Source organism: Lithobates pipiens, unplaced genomic scaffold (assembly GCF_037356315.1).
Source record: "Lithobates pipiens isolate NorthernLeopardFrog02 unplaced genomic scaffold, aLitPip1_a1.2 Scaffold_10, whole genome shotgun sequence".
In the NCBI taxonomy this organism is placed as follows: domain Eukaryota; kingdom Metazoa; phylum Chordata; class Amphibia; order Anura; family Ranidae; genus Lithobates; species Lithobates pipiens.
Genome location: NW_027507686.1, coordinates 79535075 through 79552147, shown reverse-complemented (window position 1 = coordinate 79552147; position 17073 = coordinate 79535075).

The window sequence follows — 17073 nt, the reverse complement described above, 5'->3', positions numbered from 1 at the left end:
CCAAGTCTGACCTTGCCCCTAGGTATTCCTGCACCATGTAAATCAGACGCTGGCGATGGTTGCTGGAACCGATCATACCTTGGCGCTGCGGACTAAAAAATTGTCTGAAAGCATCAGTCAGACGGCCACCTTCTCCACCGCTCCTTCTAACCGATGCCTCAGCAACACGTTGTCCAGGACCAGGAGTTTGTAACCTCCCAGTCTCTGGGAACGCGTTGCACAGACCTTTCTGCAAGGCCTCCCGGAGATGTCTCATCCTCTGCTCCCTCTGCAATGGCAAGATAAGGTCGGCAACCTTACCCTTGTACCGTGGATCAAGGAGAGTGGCCAGCCAGTAATGGTCCCTCTCCTTGATCCAAAGAATACGAGGATCCTTCCGCAGGATCAGGGAGGCCATGCAGCGTAGGTTAGCAGAGGCATTCAGTCCGGAGTCCTCTGGGTCACTAAGGACAACATGATCCGCAGCTACCTCCTCCCAGCCATGTACAAGTCCACGGGTTTCTTGGGACTGTAAATCATCCCTACAAGACTGCTGCTGATGCTGAGTGCCAGCCTCCACCTCCATGCTGACACAATCATCCTCTTCCTGTGTGATGGGTGGCACAGCAGGAACACTGTCTGGATAAAGGGGGCCTTGAGAGGCAAGGAACTCCTCCTCTTCCTGCCTCTGTTCTGCCTCAAGTGCCCTGTCCATTATTCCACGCAGCGTATGCTCCAAGAGGTGGACAAGAGGTACAGTGTCACTGATGCATGCACTGTCACTGCTCACCATCCTTGTGGCCTCCTCAAACGGTGACAGGACAGTGCATGCATCCCTGATCATGTCCCACTGGCGTGGTGAGAAAAAACCAAGCTCCCCTGACCCTGTCCTGGTGCCGTAGTCGCACAGGTACTCATTGATGGCCCTCTGCTGCGTGTGCAGCCGCTGCAGCATGGCCAACGTTGAGTTCCACCTGGTGGGCATGTCACATATAAGGCGGTTCTTGGGCAGGTTCAACTCCTTTTGGAGCTCAGGCATTAAATGATCGGCGGAAATGCACACAGACTTTCCTGGCCTGCTTCAGGACATCCTGTAAGCCCGGGTACCTGCCCAAGAACCGCTGCACCACCAGGTTAAGGACGTGAGCTACACAGGGCACATGGGTCAGTTGTCCCTGTCAGAGGGCGGAGAGGAGGTTGGTGCCATTGTCGCAAACCACCATTCCTGGCTTAAGCTGGCGTGGCGTCAACCACCTCTCGGCCTGCCCCTGCAGAGCTGACAAAACATCCGCCCCAGTGTGGCTCCTGTCCCCCAAACAAACCAGCGCAAGCACGGCATGGCATCGTTTTGCCTGCGTACTTGAGTAGCCCCTGGAACGCCTACGGAGCACTGCTGGTTCTGAGGACAGAGCACTGGAAGAGGCCATGGAGGAAGAAGAGGAGGGGGTGGAGGAGAGAGGTGTGTCATAACCAATAGTAGCATTTTGGAGGCGTGGTGGCGGAACAACCTCCAACACTACTGCACCTTGTCCTGCATCCTTCCCAGCTGCCAGAAGAGTGACCCAATGGGCCGTGAAAGACAGGTAACGTCCCTGTCCATGCCTGCTGGACCATGAGTCAGCGGTAATATGCACCTTACCGCTGACCGCCCTGTCCAGCGAGGCAAGGACATTGCCTTCCACATGCCAGTAGAGAGCCGGAATCGCCTTCCGTGAGAAAAAGTGGCGTTTGGGGACCTGCCACTGAGGAACTGCACATTGTACAAACTCACGGAAGGGGGCCGAGTCTACCAACTGAAAAGGCAGCAGTTGAAGTGCTAGCAATTTAGCCAAGCTAGCATTCAACCGCTGGGCATGTGGATGGCTGGGAGTGAACTTCTTTCGCCGGTCCAGCAGCTGGGGCAGGGACATTTGCCTGCTATAATCGGACGTGGGTGTACTGCTAGCAGAGTGCCCGGAAGCACTTGGCTGTGACACACCTAATTCTACACCTTCATTCCTCTCAGAGCAGGTTTCAGAGAGGACTGAAGGTCTAGTGGGGTTGGAGATGCCAGCTGATGAGGAGCAAGGAGAGGTCTGCTTTGTTCTTTGGTGTGGGTCTTTGAGGTACGCTTGCCAACGAGCTGCATGGTAGGTCAACATATGCCTGGTCAAGCATGTGGTGCCCAAGCGGCTGATGTTTTGGCCACGCGAGATACGCTTGAGATATATGTTGCAAATGGCAGCGGTGCGATCTGATGCACTCGTCTCAAAAAAGGCCCACACCAAAGAACTTTTAGAATAACGCGCAGAGGCAGCGCCCTGCACAGGCGGAGCTCTGTGGTGTGATTCAGTCGGTGTGATGCCCCTAAGCTGGCCCCCGGAGGGCATCCTGCCTCGTTGGACATGTGCCTCCTCCTCCTCTCTCCTACCAGGCACCCACGTGGAGTCAGTGCCCTCATCATCCCCTCCCTCTTCATCGCTGTAGCAAACCTGGCAGTATGCTGCAGCTTGTGGAACATGACTGCCAGATTGCTGTCCTTCTTGAGCATCCCCTCTCTCTGCATTCACGCTACTGCCTTCCTCTAGCTGAGTGTCATCATCAGAGCCTACAAAACACTGGGCATCCTCCTGGAGCATGTACCCAACACTGTGCTCAAAGAGTTCAGGAGACTCCTCAGGAGGACGTGGTGGGTCTAGGGAAAGAGTCACTGATGATGACATTGAGACGAGGGAAGACGATGCGTTGGCAGCTGCTTTGCTAGTACCCTGAGACTGGGTGAGAGAGGATGAAGAGGGCTTGGTCATCCACTCTACCAAGTCGTTGGCATGTTGCGGCTCAACATGTCCAGCTGCCGAAAAGAAGTACAAGCGTGTCCCATGGCCACGTGCTGATGATGACGATGCACCGCGTCCACGACCAGCACTGTTGTCTCTAGACACAGAGCCTGCTCTTGCCCTCTTTTATCGGCTCACGCCTGTCTGCCTCTCCTTGCTGGTCTTCCAGACATGGTAATGGCCTGAAGGGAGTTGGGTAAAACAGCAATTGGGTAGTCCATATTGTGCTGGAGGCACACAACACCCACTAACTCCTGCAGATGCCTTTATTATAGAACACCAGCAATAAAGGGTAGATAAAGGGGTATACTGTACTGGAGGCACACAACACCCACTAAGCCCTGCAGATGGCTCTATTAGAGAACAGGAATAAAGGGTAGATACAGGTGTATATTGTGCTGGAGGCACACAACACCCACTAACTCCTGCAGATGCCTTTATTATAGAACACCAGCAATAAAGGGTAAATACAGATGTATACTGTGCTGTGCTGGAGGCACACACAACTTCCAATAACTCCTGCAGATGGCAGATGGCTCAAATAGAGAAGAGCTATGTAGGTGGATATAGCGGTGTGTACTGGGTACAGAGCACGCAGACAGCACGCACAAGCTCCTAACACTGACTGCAAGCTCTATTATAAAAGATAGATATATCGCTAGCCATATAGGTGAGGTGAACATAGCGGTGTATACTGCGGTCAGGGCACGCAGACAACAACCACTACAGAGGAGCAAGATCGAAAAATCGGCTGATAACGATCGGTGTATACTGTGTTGAAGGTACACAGAACACCCACTAACTGCTTCAGACGCCAACACACTACACAAGGCCGCCGCGCTGGCGGCCTTATATAGTGTGGGGCGTGTACTACACAGCCTGAGCTATGATTGCCTGTGGCCAATCATGGCTCTCCTCGCTGCCGGCGCTGTGATTGGCCAAGCCTGCGGGGTTACAGTGCATGCTTGGCCAATCATGAGCCAGCAATGCACTGCGCCATCGCAGTGCATTGTGGGCCGTGAGCACCACACGAATTTGGCGCGAACGGCCCATAATGTTCGGAATTCGCCGAACGGGCGAACAGCCGATGTTCGAGTTGAACGTATGTTCGACTCGAACACAAAGCTCATCCCTACTGGGCATATGGTACTGCCTCGAAGGAGGCCACCATGAGCCCCAGGACTCGCATGCAGAAGCGTAGCAATGACCACCTGCGGTTCATCAACAGTTTTACCGTGGCTCTGAGAGTCTGCAGCTTGTCTGTTGTCTCTTGCTTCTATGGAGTCCAGCAGTAAGCCTAGGTACTCCAATCCTGAGGCGGATGATGCTCTCAGGAGATCATCTAGGTAACCCACAATTGCGATCCCACGTTGTCGCAGCAAAGCCAGAACTGGAGCCAATACCTTGGTAAAGACTCGGGGGGCTGATGCCAAGACAAAGGGGAGAGCCACAAACTGGTAGTGGGCTTCCCCGACAAATCGCAGAAACTTCTGATGCCATATGCACGCATATGGGTATGTGCAGGTACGTATCCTGGATGTCCAAAGATGCCAGGGAGTCCCCTTGGTGGAGTGTAGCAACTACTTAGCAAACTTATTCCATTCTGAACCTCTGTACTTTTACAAAGTAATTGAGGTCTTTTAGGTCCAAGATTGGACGTACCCCTTCCTTTTTGGGGACTACAAACAGATCTGAGTAGAACCCCTGGAATGTTTCCGGCTCTGGAACAGGTACTATCACCTCGCGACTCAGCAGGTGCCTTACCGCCCCTTTTAGGGCCTCCCGGCTAGCCGGGAGTAAGGGTATACTGGAGGGGAAGAATCTGTTTGGTGGCCAAGAGAGAAACTCTCTTGTAGCTAGAGGAAATCAGTTTGCAGACCCATTGGTTGGACAGCCAAGAGGCCCACCGGGCTGAAAACTCCCGAAGGCGACCCTCCCACCTGAGAGATGGGAAGGGGAAAACTTTCTTGCTGTAGCACTTTTGCTTGCAGGCTTGCGGTTCCAGGGACGCTTTTGTCCTTCAGAGGTCGTCCTGGGTACGTTTAGCCAAAGCTCTGGGCGGACGAAAAAGCTGTTTGTGAGTGGAAAATGAGGGCCCTTGCCTGCGGCGTGGCTTCTTAGCCTTCCTGGCATGTGGGAGGAGGTTCTCTTCCCACCTGTGGCATTCTTAACCACTTCAATACCGGGGCCTGTGGCATTCTTAACCACTTCAATAACGGGCCATAGTCAAATGACGCCCACAGATGGGATCTCCCATCCTGGGTGGGCGTCATATGACGTCCTTGGTATTTCGCCACTTCTTCAGGCCACCGGGGGCCCGCAGCGTGGCGATCGTGGATGAGGTGTGTCCCTCGGACACAGCCCATCCCCGATCTGTGGGATTTCCTTCCCCATCCACCTCCCCTGATACACGTGACCGGCTGTGTCCAATCACAGCCGGCCACATGTACTGTGCAGTCACAGCGCTCGTGCACGTGCCTAGGGCGTGTGCAGAGCGGCGATCGGGTATGTGGCTTGTCACCCTGACACAGCCCAACCCCGATCGCAGTAAAAAGCCAATGAAATTGGGCGTGGCCTGGACAGCAATGGAGTAGGACGCTTGTGACCTGAGCTCCGCTCCTACCGCGATCTCCTGTAGTGATCCTGGGTGCCCACTAACTGTTTTACCTACGATTTTACCGGTGTAATACCCGCTACCTTCTTGAGTATACATTGGGACGATGTCTCCGACGAAGAAGCAGTCTGCAGCGGCGGCATCTCTTGAAAAGTTCCGGCGGGACCATGAGGGCCAACATGGCAGACAGTCCACTCCGGCTGCAGAATCTGCTACCTCAGACACGGCGAAGGTACTTGAGGCGATTTCTACCTGCCAGACCACACTGACAACTAAACTTGAGGAGGTTAAGGTGGATGTCTCACTTATCCGACAGGACATGGCTAAACTGCGTGACAGAGTGAAGGAAACTGAAACCCGGATCAGTCAGGCCGAAGATGTCCTGTTCCCTCTGCAGCATGCCCAAGAGGATGTGCAAAGGCAGCTCCAGCAGCTGGCCCAGAAACAGGACGACCTTGAGAATAGGGCCCGCAGATCTAACCTCCACTTTATCGGCCTGCCGGAGGGCTCCGAGGGGGCTGACCCGGCGACATTTTTGGAATCTCTCCTGATTAAGGCCTACGGTAGGGAAGCGTTCTCTACCTCATTTATTATTGAAAGGGCCCACAGAATGCCTGCCCGCCCGCCGCCGGAGGGGGCCCCTCCTCGCACGTGCATTGCTAAGCTGTTAAATTACCGGGATAGGGATGCCATCCTTCGCCTTACTCGTGAAAAAGGCAACATCCCGTTTCAGAACGGACATATCTCAGTGTTTCCTGACTTCTCCGCAGAAGTTCAAAAACTTTGTTCCCGATTCGTGGAAGTCAAGAGGCGCCTTAGGGCACATCACCTCAAGTACGCCATGTTGTACCCGGCCAGACTTCGCGTAGTGGGGGAAGATAGGGCCTACTTTTTTGAGGATCCTGAGATGGCGGTTTCCTGGTTGGACCAGAGAGACGCGGCTCGAAATCGGCCACCTCGTGACTAAAATCATTGGAAGATTTGTGAGTACTCTATCTGCTCCCCCCTCTCTATTTGCCCGTGTGCAAGCAGATCGCTGTTGGACTGCCTGTGCGTGGTTCACTATCCTCAGTCCCTGAATTGTTGCTTCTGTTCCCCCTCTCTAACATGGATGGCCGATGCTCTTGTTGACTGAACCTATACTGCTGCCTATGGCCACGCTCTGCAGGCATCCCCCTGGTTCGTTACACAATACCCCTTCCCTCTCCCTTTTAGTTTGGGGGACCCGCTTGGCGGGCTCTATTGTGCCCTTTCCCTGGGGGGGTGGGGGGGACGCGGGTCATCTGGACTTGTTGCATGGGACTGCAGAACTTTGACTTTCTCCTGATACATGCCCTTTCTTGGACTGTTATGTCCCGCTGCTGAACTGGGCACCGCACCAATGGGAGTGGGGTGGGAAATGGACGCATGGTCCGGCTCCGGCCTACAAGCCGGGTTATGACGGGAGAAGACTTGGTCTTGTCACTGAGTCCATATCTGGCAAAGTCCACCCCCGTGGCTTATTGTTATTGACATTGCCTAGTGTTCTATGGTTTGTTTTGGGAAGGGAGCTCCAGCCAAGTTGGGGTGGCTGAGAGCAGGGAGGGTGGGGATGGGCTGTAATTATTATGTTATAGTATGTTATGTTATATGCTTAGTTTATGGCACAAGCTTTATTTGGTTATGGAACAGACAAATGTCTCTTTTTCATGTATACTCTGATGAATATGGGAATGGATACTGTTTTGACAGGTGGTTTGGATTCTATTTTTCTCCTTGTGATATTGGCTGAGACCACGCAATGGGTACCCTGAAGTTGCTGACGTGGAATGTCAGGGGAATTCGGGATAAAATTAAGCGGGCGGCAGTGTTTGGGTGTCTCAAAACTTATAGAGTGGATATCACAGTTCTGGTGGAGACGCATGTAACTGGGAGATTGCAAATAGCTTTGCGTCGCCCGTGGATTGGATGGGCCTACCACGCCACCCATACGTCCTATTCTCGCGGGGTGTCTGTATTGGTATCTAAAACGGCACAGTTTTCCTTGGTTTCTTTGCAGACAGACCCGCAGGGTAGATATATATTTATACACTGCTTATTGCATGGCGAACAGTACATTATGCTCGCCTATTATGTACCCCCGCCTTACGATCATAGACTAATTACAGAGGGATTATCTTTTATGGCTCAACACCCTAATGTCCCAGCAATTTGGCTGGGTGATTTTAATATGGTTTTGAATCCGGGGGTGGATAGAATGAGCTCTACCCGAGGGGATCATTTACCGGGAGATACTGGCCTAGGTCGCACGTTTCAGGAATTCTCTCTTACAGATCTGTGGCGATTTAAATATCAGGCTAAACGTGTTTACTCCTGTTTCTCTGCAACTCACTCCACCATGTCACGTATAGATTATATTGCTGTGTCCGCCCAGTTGTTACCCAGGCTAGTAGACACGGGCTATTATGCTAGATCATTGTCAGACCACGCTCCTTGCTGGGCAACTTTTTCCTTGACCCGACCTACTGGACCGAAACCATGGCGGCTTCACCCCTTCTGGTTAACCGCCTTGAGTGACAGCAAAGACTTAGGGGACGAATGGGTTTTTTTCTTTACTACTAATCAGGGGACGGCTCCGGTTGACTGTACCTGGGAGGCTTTTAAACTGCACGTACGCTCCACTTTAACCCCCCCGGATTAACCGGTTGAAGCGTACCTCCAAGACTTTGCTATCTAATGCCCTACGGGAGCTGGACTCGGTGACCACTGACTTCACTACTGACCCCACACCTGCTAAGGCCCAGGTATTACGTCACCACACAAGGCTAGTAGATCACCTCCACATTGAACAGGCTAAGCAAAAGTTGTTTTTTGTTAAGCAACGGGTGTTTGAACAAGGAGAGAGGGCGGGAAAGTTGCTGGCCTACTTGGCGCATCGGGACTCCAAGCCCCCAGTGGTGGTTTCGTTGACTGACAATGGGGGTGAGGAGGTGACTGATCCGCCAACAGTGGCCACCATGTTTCGTGATTACTATGCTGCCCTTTATGAGTCGCAGGTGCATAGGCCGAGAACTGAGACGGGGGCGTACCTCCGAGATATCTCTCTTCCCTACCTGTCTGAGGCTCAGGTTGAGTCTCTTGAGGCCCTGATATTGGCAGATGAGATTAGGCTAGCGGTGGCATCCCTTGCAACGGCTAAGGCCCCTGGACTGGATGGTATTCCCCTGGATTTCTATGCCCACTACTCTGAGACACTAGTGCCAGAATTGTTGAGATTATATACACACATATTTGACTCCGGGTCCCTACCTGATACTCTACGGCAGGCAGTTATTATAGTGATACCCAAGCCAGGAAAGGATCCCCACTCCCCGGATTCCTATCGCCCCATCTCGCTGCTCCAAGCAGATATAAAAATTTTGGCTAAAGTACTTGCCACCCGTCTGAGTGGAGTCATCCTATCACTTGTTCACCCGGATCAAACGGGATTTATGCCCGGGAAAAACACAGCCATTAATATCCGCCGGTTGTATATGAATATCCAGGCTGAGCATGACAGAGTGGGCTCGAGGGTGGTGGTGTCACTGGATGCCGCTAAGGCGTTTGATTCCATTGAGTGGAATTATCTTTGGGAATGCTTGGGTAAATTTGGGTTTGGCCCCAATTTTGTTAAATGGATTACTCTCCTATACTATCACCCAATGGCTAGAGTAGCGGTTAACGGATGGGTGTCGGACCCCTTTCAGTTGGGCCGTGGCACACGTCAGGGTTGTCCGCTCTCTCCTATGTTATATGCTTTGGCGGCAGAACCGTTGGCTGCTGCACTTCGGGCACACCCATCTGTAGTAGGCCTCCGACACGGTTCTCTGGTGGAATCGGTAAGTATGTATGCGGATGATACCCTACTGTATTTAGAGGACTCGGGTCGGTCGTTGGAGGCTGCCCTGGGGGTCATAGAGGAGTTTGGTGGTCATTCCGGTCTGCGTATTAATTGGACCAAGTCGCAGGTTCTACCCATTGACTTGTTCTCCCCGGACCGGGATGCAGCTTCTCTCCCGCTCTCCAGGGTATCCTCCATTCAGTATTTGGGAGTGCAGGTTACGAGGGAACCTGGGGAGTATATTCATCTTAATCTTGAACCACTGCTTCTGTATGTGCGGGAGAAGACTAAGGCATGGTCCCGTCTCCCCATTGGGGTTACGGGACAGATCAATATTACTAAAATGATCCTCCTGCCGAAACTCCTTTATGTACTTTGGCATTCCACTGTCATGGTCCCCGTGGCGTTCTTTAAAACATTAGACGGTGTCTTAAACACCTTTATCTGGGGCCCATCTAGACATAAGTTGGCATGGAACACACTTAAAAACCCGACATCTATGGGGGGACTGGCTCTCCCTGATTTCCACACATACTACATAGCAGCCCAGATCTCCCATTTTTATCACCTCCATAGAGCGGATAGTCACAGATATCAGGCCTTGGTGGGCGGGAGGGCTGAATCCCTTGTTGATACTCCCCTTCAAATGATTTTTCGGGGTGGTGGGGTTAGGAATGCCCTGTCCCGGATCCTGCCACACCACCGGAGTATTTGGAAACTAGCCCTTAGATTACTGGGAGCTGACTATTACCACTCACATACACCGCTATGGCGCAACCCCCTGCTTCGTGAGTTGTCTGGCTTACCAGATGTAGACTTGTGGGCTTCTAGGGGGATACTTTTTCTGTATCAGGTGGTGACTCCTATGGGCGTAAGGGATTTTCCCTCCATACAAGTGGAATTTAACATACCCCCTCATATGCACTTTCGCTACTTGCAATTGCGACACGCGCTCCGTGCGCAATTTGCTCAGGACTTCCCGAATGTACAGACACTAGCTTTGACAGATGTAATTATGGGAGACAAACCGGCTATCTGGACTCTATACGGCCTACTCCGGGCCCGCTTGGTGGCGCAAACCACTGAACGGGCCAGGTTGAGATGGGAAGAGGACATAGGTCCCTTTGATGGGGAGGAATGGGAGGATGCCCTTGAGAACGTTAAACAGGCTTCGCTTAGCCTACCTGACCGACTAACGCAGTATTATGTGATACACAGGTCCTATCTCACCCCTCTACGGATAGCTAAGTATCATCCTGACTATAACCCGAAGTGTCCCCGTTGCTCTTGTACGACTGGTACTTTCTACCATTTTCTCTGGCAGTGTCCATTGGTCCAGGAGTATTGGGGGCAGATTATCAGGTTTCTACATGACCACATGGGTTCACCCCTTCAACTTGACCCTAAGAGTTGCCTACTTAGTATATTTCCTGATACCTCTGTTGATCAATACTTGGCTACATTTTTGCACTCTACGCTGTTTACCGCAAGAAAGCTTGTGGCTAAATACTGGATGCGTCCAACCATGCCTACTATGCGGGAATGGGTAATGGGCATTAATAATAAGCTACCCTTGATTAAACTGGTGTATAGAAATCGTGGGTGTCAAGCCAAATACCACAAAATATGGGATAGGTGGGTGGAGAATCTGCATACGTGTGTGGAGTGAGCTATATTGGAGTATATATTATCATTGTCAGGAATTTTCCTTAATGTACGATGTATTTCTGTCGGTCATCTATGAAGAGGCTAATGTTTGTACCTACTGTAATATCTTGTTATAACTGAGTTGTTCAATAAACTTGTGCTGTTTCACAAAAAAATAAAAATAAAAATAAAAAGCCAATGAAATTGGCTCTTTATCACGTGACTGGCTGTGTCCAATCACAGCCGGTCACAGAATGTAAACAAACCGCGGTAACAAGATGTTACCGGGTTTTCATTGCAGTAACATCTCGTTACCGCCTAGTGTACACCAATCACAATGATTACCCCCCCCCCCAATAAAGAGGACCTGTCACCAGCCATCAAAGTACCTGTCATAACCCATCACAGCCCATCTGAGTACCCGAGTACCTGTCACAGCCCACCTGAGTACCCAAGTACCTGTCACAGCCCATCTGAGTACCCAAGTACCTGTCACAGCCCATCTGAGTACCCAAGTACCTGTCACAGCCCATCTGAGTACCCAAGTACCTGTAACAGCCCATCTGAGTACCCAAGTACCTGTAACAGCCCATCTGAGTACCCGAGTACCTGTCAGCCCATCTGAGTACCTGTCAGCCCATCTGAGTACCTGTCAGCCCATCTGAGTACCTGTCAGCCCATCTGAGTACCTGTCAGCCCATCTGAGTACCTGTCAGCCCATCTGAGTACCTGTCACAGTTCATCTGAGTACCCAAGTACCTGTCCCAGTTCATTTGAGTACCCGAATACCTGTCCCAGTTCATTTGAGTACCCGAATACCTGTCACAGTTCATCTGAGTACCCGAATACCTGTCACTGTCCATCGGAGTACGCAAGTACCTGTCACCAGCCCGTCGTAGTACCCGAGTACCTATTTGCAGACCATGCCTCATAGAATACACCTTAAGGTGTTTGCTTTCCAAAATGGGGTCATTTTGGGGGTAATTCCATTGTCCTGGTGCTCCAGGACCTTCAAAAGTGTGATAGGTAGGGACGAAATGAGATGTGTAATTTATGCTCCTAGAACGCCTGAAGGTACTACTTCCATGTTGGACCTCTGTATATGGCCAGGCTGTGTTTCAGTCTCACACATGTAGTATCACTATACTCAGGAAGAGTAGCAGAATGTGTTTTGGGGTGTAATTTTTGCTATACACATGCTATGTGTTAGAAATATATTATAAAAAAAAATTTTTTCCCGTTAGAGCGGATGTGAGAGAGGAGAGGGGAGGGGCTTGACTGCGGCGTCCTCGTGAGCGATGGAGGAGGCCCCGAGGCGTATGCCGGAGACGAGCGCAGGGAGAGAGTGCGCTGCTCCGGAGTGAAGGCTGATCATCCTCGCCGACCCCCACCTCCGTCCCTCCCGCTCGAGTATCCACCAATAGTGACTTCCAGGTGGCTGGCCGGCCCGTTCGTTTATCCGCATGCCACTCAGCTAGCAGGTTGGGAATGATTGGAGGAAACAGCGGCACGAACGGAACGACCAAGACCAACACTCAGGCGGACTGAAAGAAGGAGACTCTTTCGGAGACAGCGGAGTCTCCCCCGGACCCCCCATCGAACCCACTCCTGATCCCCGAGGAGGAGCATCCCCCTCTCAGAGAATGATTCAGAGGGAAGATAAGGTCAGATCTTTTCAATTGGCAGCTACTTTAATGTGACTGAATGCATATGCAAATAAACATAACATTGGGTCGGACAGTGTACTGAGAGAGGATAAAGAATATTTCAGAGGTCTGGAAGGGAGAAATTGGTAACTCAGAGTCTGGACCCAGGAGGCTGTATTTAAAGTGCAGTGGGTCTAGGTCCTCTCACTCCTTTTTGTTTCTATCTGGCTGTGTTTCCCCCCTGTGGGCTGCTGAAATTAATTAAAGGGACAGTATTACATCTCAACTGAGCTGCTGTAACGATGGTTTGAAAAGTCTGCAAACTGAGGAGTGGTGGTGACAGCACAAGAGAAACCCCCAGCCCAGGGACCGCTTAAAATAAATAATACTGCAGAGGATCGGAAGGGAGAAAGTGGTAATTCTGGTTATCCAGAGCCCGGACCCTGGAGGCTGTGTTTAAAGTACAGAGGGTCTAGGTCCTCTCACTCTTTTCCGTCTCTGTCTGACTGTGTTACCCCCCTGTGGACTGTTGAATTTAATTAAAGGGACGGTACTACTCCTCAACTGAGCTGCTGTAACTACATATTTTTGGTAAATCAGAGTCAGGACCCAGGAGGTTGTGATAAAAGTACACTGGGCCTAGGCCCTCGCAATCCATTTCTCTGTTAAGGTTGTGTAACTCCCCCACAGTGGACTACCGAAGGGAAATAAAGGGACACTATTACATCACAGTCGAGCGGCTTTGGCTATGGTATAAAAAGACTGCAAAACGGAGGACGTGCGGTGACAGCACAAGAGAAATCCCCAGCCCAGGGATCTCTGAAAATTAAAAGGAGAACCCTGGGGAAAAGAAAGTTAAAGGAGAACATGAGGGGAAAAAATCCCAAAACGAACGAGCCCAAAACTTCAAGGGAGAGTCTTAACACCAGCTCGATTCAGAAATATTTAAAAGAAACAAGCCAAAAAAGCCCTGGTCTCGAGAGAAATCAAAGGGGGGCGAGAGAGCGGAAGAAGGAGGCTGGAAAACCAGAGGGGGTAGGGGGAGACTCCTCTGGAGAGGACTCGGATCAGGAGAGTGGAAGAAGGCAGGAAGGGGAAGCCTCTCAGATACCCACAAAAGGAGAAATGCAGGAAATGTTCCTGAAATTAGAAAACACAATCAAAGCTGAGATTCTAACAGTTAGGAAGGACATGGGGCATTTGCTGAGGCAAGTAGAAGAAATGGAGGAACAAACGGGAAGACAGGCCAAGGAAATACTGGACCTAAAAACACAAGTAAAGAAAACGCAGGAAGTGCACAGAGAGACTCGATATAAGATGGAGGAACAGGAGAATCAAAATCGAAGACAAAACTTGAGAATTAGATCCTCACCAGAACAACAGGGAGAAGATCTAGGTGTAAAAATGGGAAAGATATTTAATCCCTTACTGGGAAAAGAAGAAGGGACAGAGTTAAAATTAGAGCGTGCGCTCAGAGTGAGCAAACCCCAGGGGTTGAGGGAAGAGGTACCGAGAGACGTAATAATAAAGTTTCAGTTATATGAAGATAAAGCTAAGATCTGGAGTAAGCTCAGAGGTCTATCCCCAGTTCAATATGAAGGATCAACGTTGCAGGTCTTCCCAGACCTGGCACTGGGAACTCTGGCGCGGAGAAGAAGATTAAAACCCCTGCTGGAACAATTAAGAAGTGCAAATATAAAATACAGTTGGGGGTTCCCGGCTGCCCTTCTAGTGCAGAAAGAGGGAAGGACTGTTAAGCTTAAATTCCTAGATGAAATAGAGGACTTTTGTAATAAAATAGGGATCCCAATCCCCCTGTTCCCGTTAGACCCATGGGAGGTGTAATGATAGTAGAGGTGTAGGAAGAGGGAAATGTATGAAACTTAGCTGATGTGTAACTGTTTTTTGTGTTTTCTCTTTTTCGTGTTATTGGGGGGAGGGAGGTGGGGGACGGTTGGAGGGAATAGAGGGGGATCGGGGCCCCTGCGGGGGTAAGAAGAGAGGGGCCGCAGTTAAGGTCAAACCCCGGGAGAAAGGGCTTGCAGAAGGAGTAAAACTTACTATGCAAAGCAGAGGCCTGGACTAGGCCGGGGGGGGGGAGGAAGGGATTGGGGGGGAGGCGGGGGGGTTCCTGGCAGGTGAGGGGAAGAGGGAATGTAAAGGAAAAAAGGAAGAAAAGAGAGATAAGAGGGGGTTCAAAGGCATGTCAAAGGGCGCAGAATAAACTTTCCCAGGGTAGGATCGGATGACAGAGATAAAGTTTGTGTCATATAATGTAAAGGGTTTGAATTCCCCAGATAAGAGATTCAAACTTTTAAAAGAATTACAACAATATAAAGCAGAAGTAGTATTTCTACAAGAGACTCATTTAACGCAAGACACAAACGTGAAACTGTACTCCGAAAACTACCCAAATTGGATTTACGGAGATTCGCCAATTAGGAGGGCTAAGGGAGTGGCAATTGGGTTTGAGAAAGATATAAAATTCAAGGTGTCCGATAGGCTGATTGACCCAGAGGGGCGATATTTGTTCTTGAATGGGAATATAGGGGATCGAAATATCACTCTAGCCAATATATATTGTCCAAATAAAAACCCAGAGAGATACACGATACAAATACTAGGAAGACTCGCGGAGTTTAAAAAAGGAGATGTAATAATGGCAGGGGACATGAATTTCTGTATGGATCCGGCATATGACAGTACGTCCAGTGCAAAGGGGAAGAGTGTGAAGAGTTTAAAAAATGTTAGGCTCCGGTTGAGACGGAGCCAACTGATAGATGTTTGGAGGACACAGCATGAAAAAATAAAAGACAGTGCACGGGACGTACTCCAGGCTGGACTATATATTGGTTGAACACAGATTATTAGAGTTTGTTATGGAAACAAAAATAGAAATAGCAACCTTTTCAGACCACTGTCCGGTGGCAATGAAGATGAGGATACCCGGGATACAGAGACACCCGTTTACCTGGAGGCTAAATGAGGATCTCCTATGGGATAAGAAAACGGCAGAAACGATACAGAAAGAAATAGAATTTTACTTTATGACAAATGGCACAGGGGAGGTGTCGGGTGCCGCCCTCTGGGAGGGCCATAAAGCGTATGTTAGGGGTGTCCTCATCTCCATAGGGACCGAAAAAAAAAAGGAAAGAAAAGAAGAAAAGGAGAAGTTGATGAGAGAGGTCCACAGACTGGAACAGGAGCACAAAAAGCAAGGGGGTCGACAACAAGAGATATTCCACCGACTGATTAATAAGAGAGAGGAACTTAAAGATATTTATGACGAGGAAGCCAGAAGGGCATTAATAGGGAGAGCTAGAGAAAGGTACTATGGGGAAAACAAAATAGGAAAAAGCCTAGCGAGACAGGTGAAAAGTAAGAGAGGGTTTAATTTCATAGACAAAATAAAGGATAAGAAAGGTAAAATGGCATATACCTCTAGGGAAATAGCGGAAGTATTTAAACATTACTATGAAGCACTGTATAATGTGGGACAGAAAGGGGAACAGGGTAAAGGGAAAAAGGAGAAAATTAAAGAATTCTTGCATAAAGCTAAAGTACCTTGAATAATAGATGGGGATAGGGAGGATATGGATAGTCCCATCACTGAAGATGAAATTTATAAGGCTTTAAAAGATACAGCTTCAGGGAAAAGCCCGGGCCCAGATGGGTTCGTGACCTCGTATTATAAAACATTTAAGGAAATCTTAGTCCCCCAATTATGCAAATATATAAATGGAATAGGCACAGAATATGACATGGGGAGAGAAACACTGCGAGCCGCGATTACGATGATCCCGAAAGAGGAGAAAGATCATACACTATGTGGCAATTATAGGCCGATAGCTCTGCTAAACACGGACGTAAAGTTATACGCCAAAGTATTAGCAGCAAGATTAAAAAGAAAAATGAAAGAATTGATACACCCGGATCAAGTCGGATTCATTCCCGAGAGAGAAGGTAGGGACAATGGACTAAGGGCATTGCTCCTTATCCAAGCATTAAAAAATAATGGGTCCCCAGGCTATTCCTGTCAATGGATGCTGAGAAAGCCTTTGACAGGGTAGACTGGGGACTCATGCTAGAAACATTAGAAGAGATGGGGGTGGGTCCGAGGATGTTACTTTGGATCAAGGCATTATATAAGAACCCACAAGCGACGGTAAGGGTTAATGGAGAATCTTCCACACTGTTACAAATGGGAAATGGCACCAGACAGGGGTGTCCATTATCGCCCCTGCTGTTTGCGATTTCCATTGAACCTTTGCTGGCTGCAATTCGAAACAACTCAGATATCAAAGGGATTAGGATGGGAGAAGAGGAGCACAAACTAGCCACATATGCGGACGATGTGCTCTTCTTTATTACAAACCCCCGGATAACGATCCCGAACCTGCTAAAGACACTTGAAGAATTTGGACAAATATCAAATCTGAAAATCAACCTTGGTAAATCAGAAGTTCTAAACATAAATATTAGCAATCAGGAAGAGGAGAGATTACGAGCACA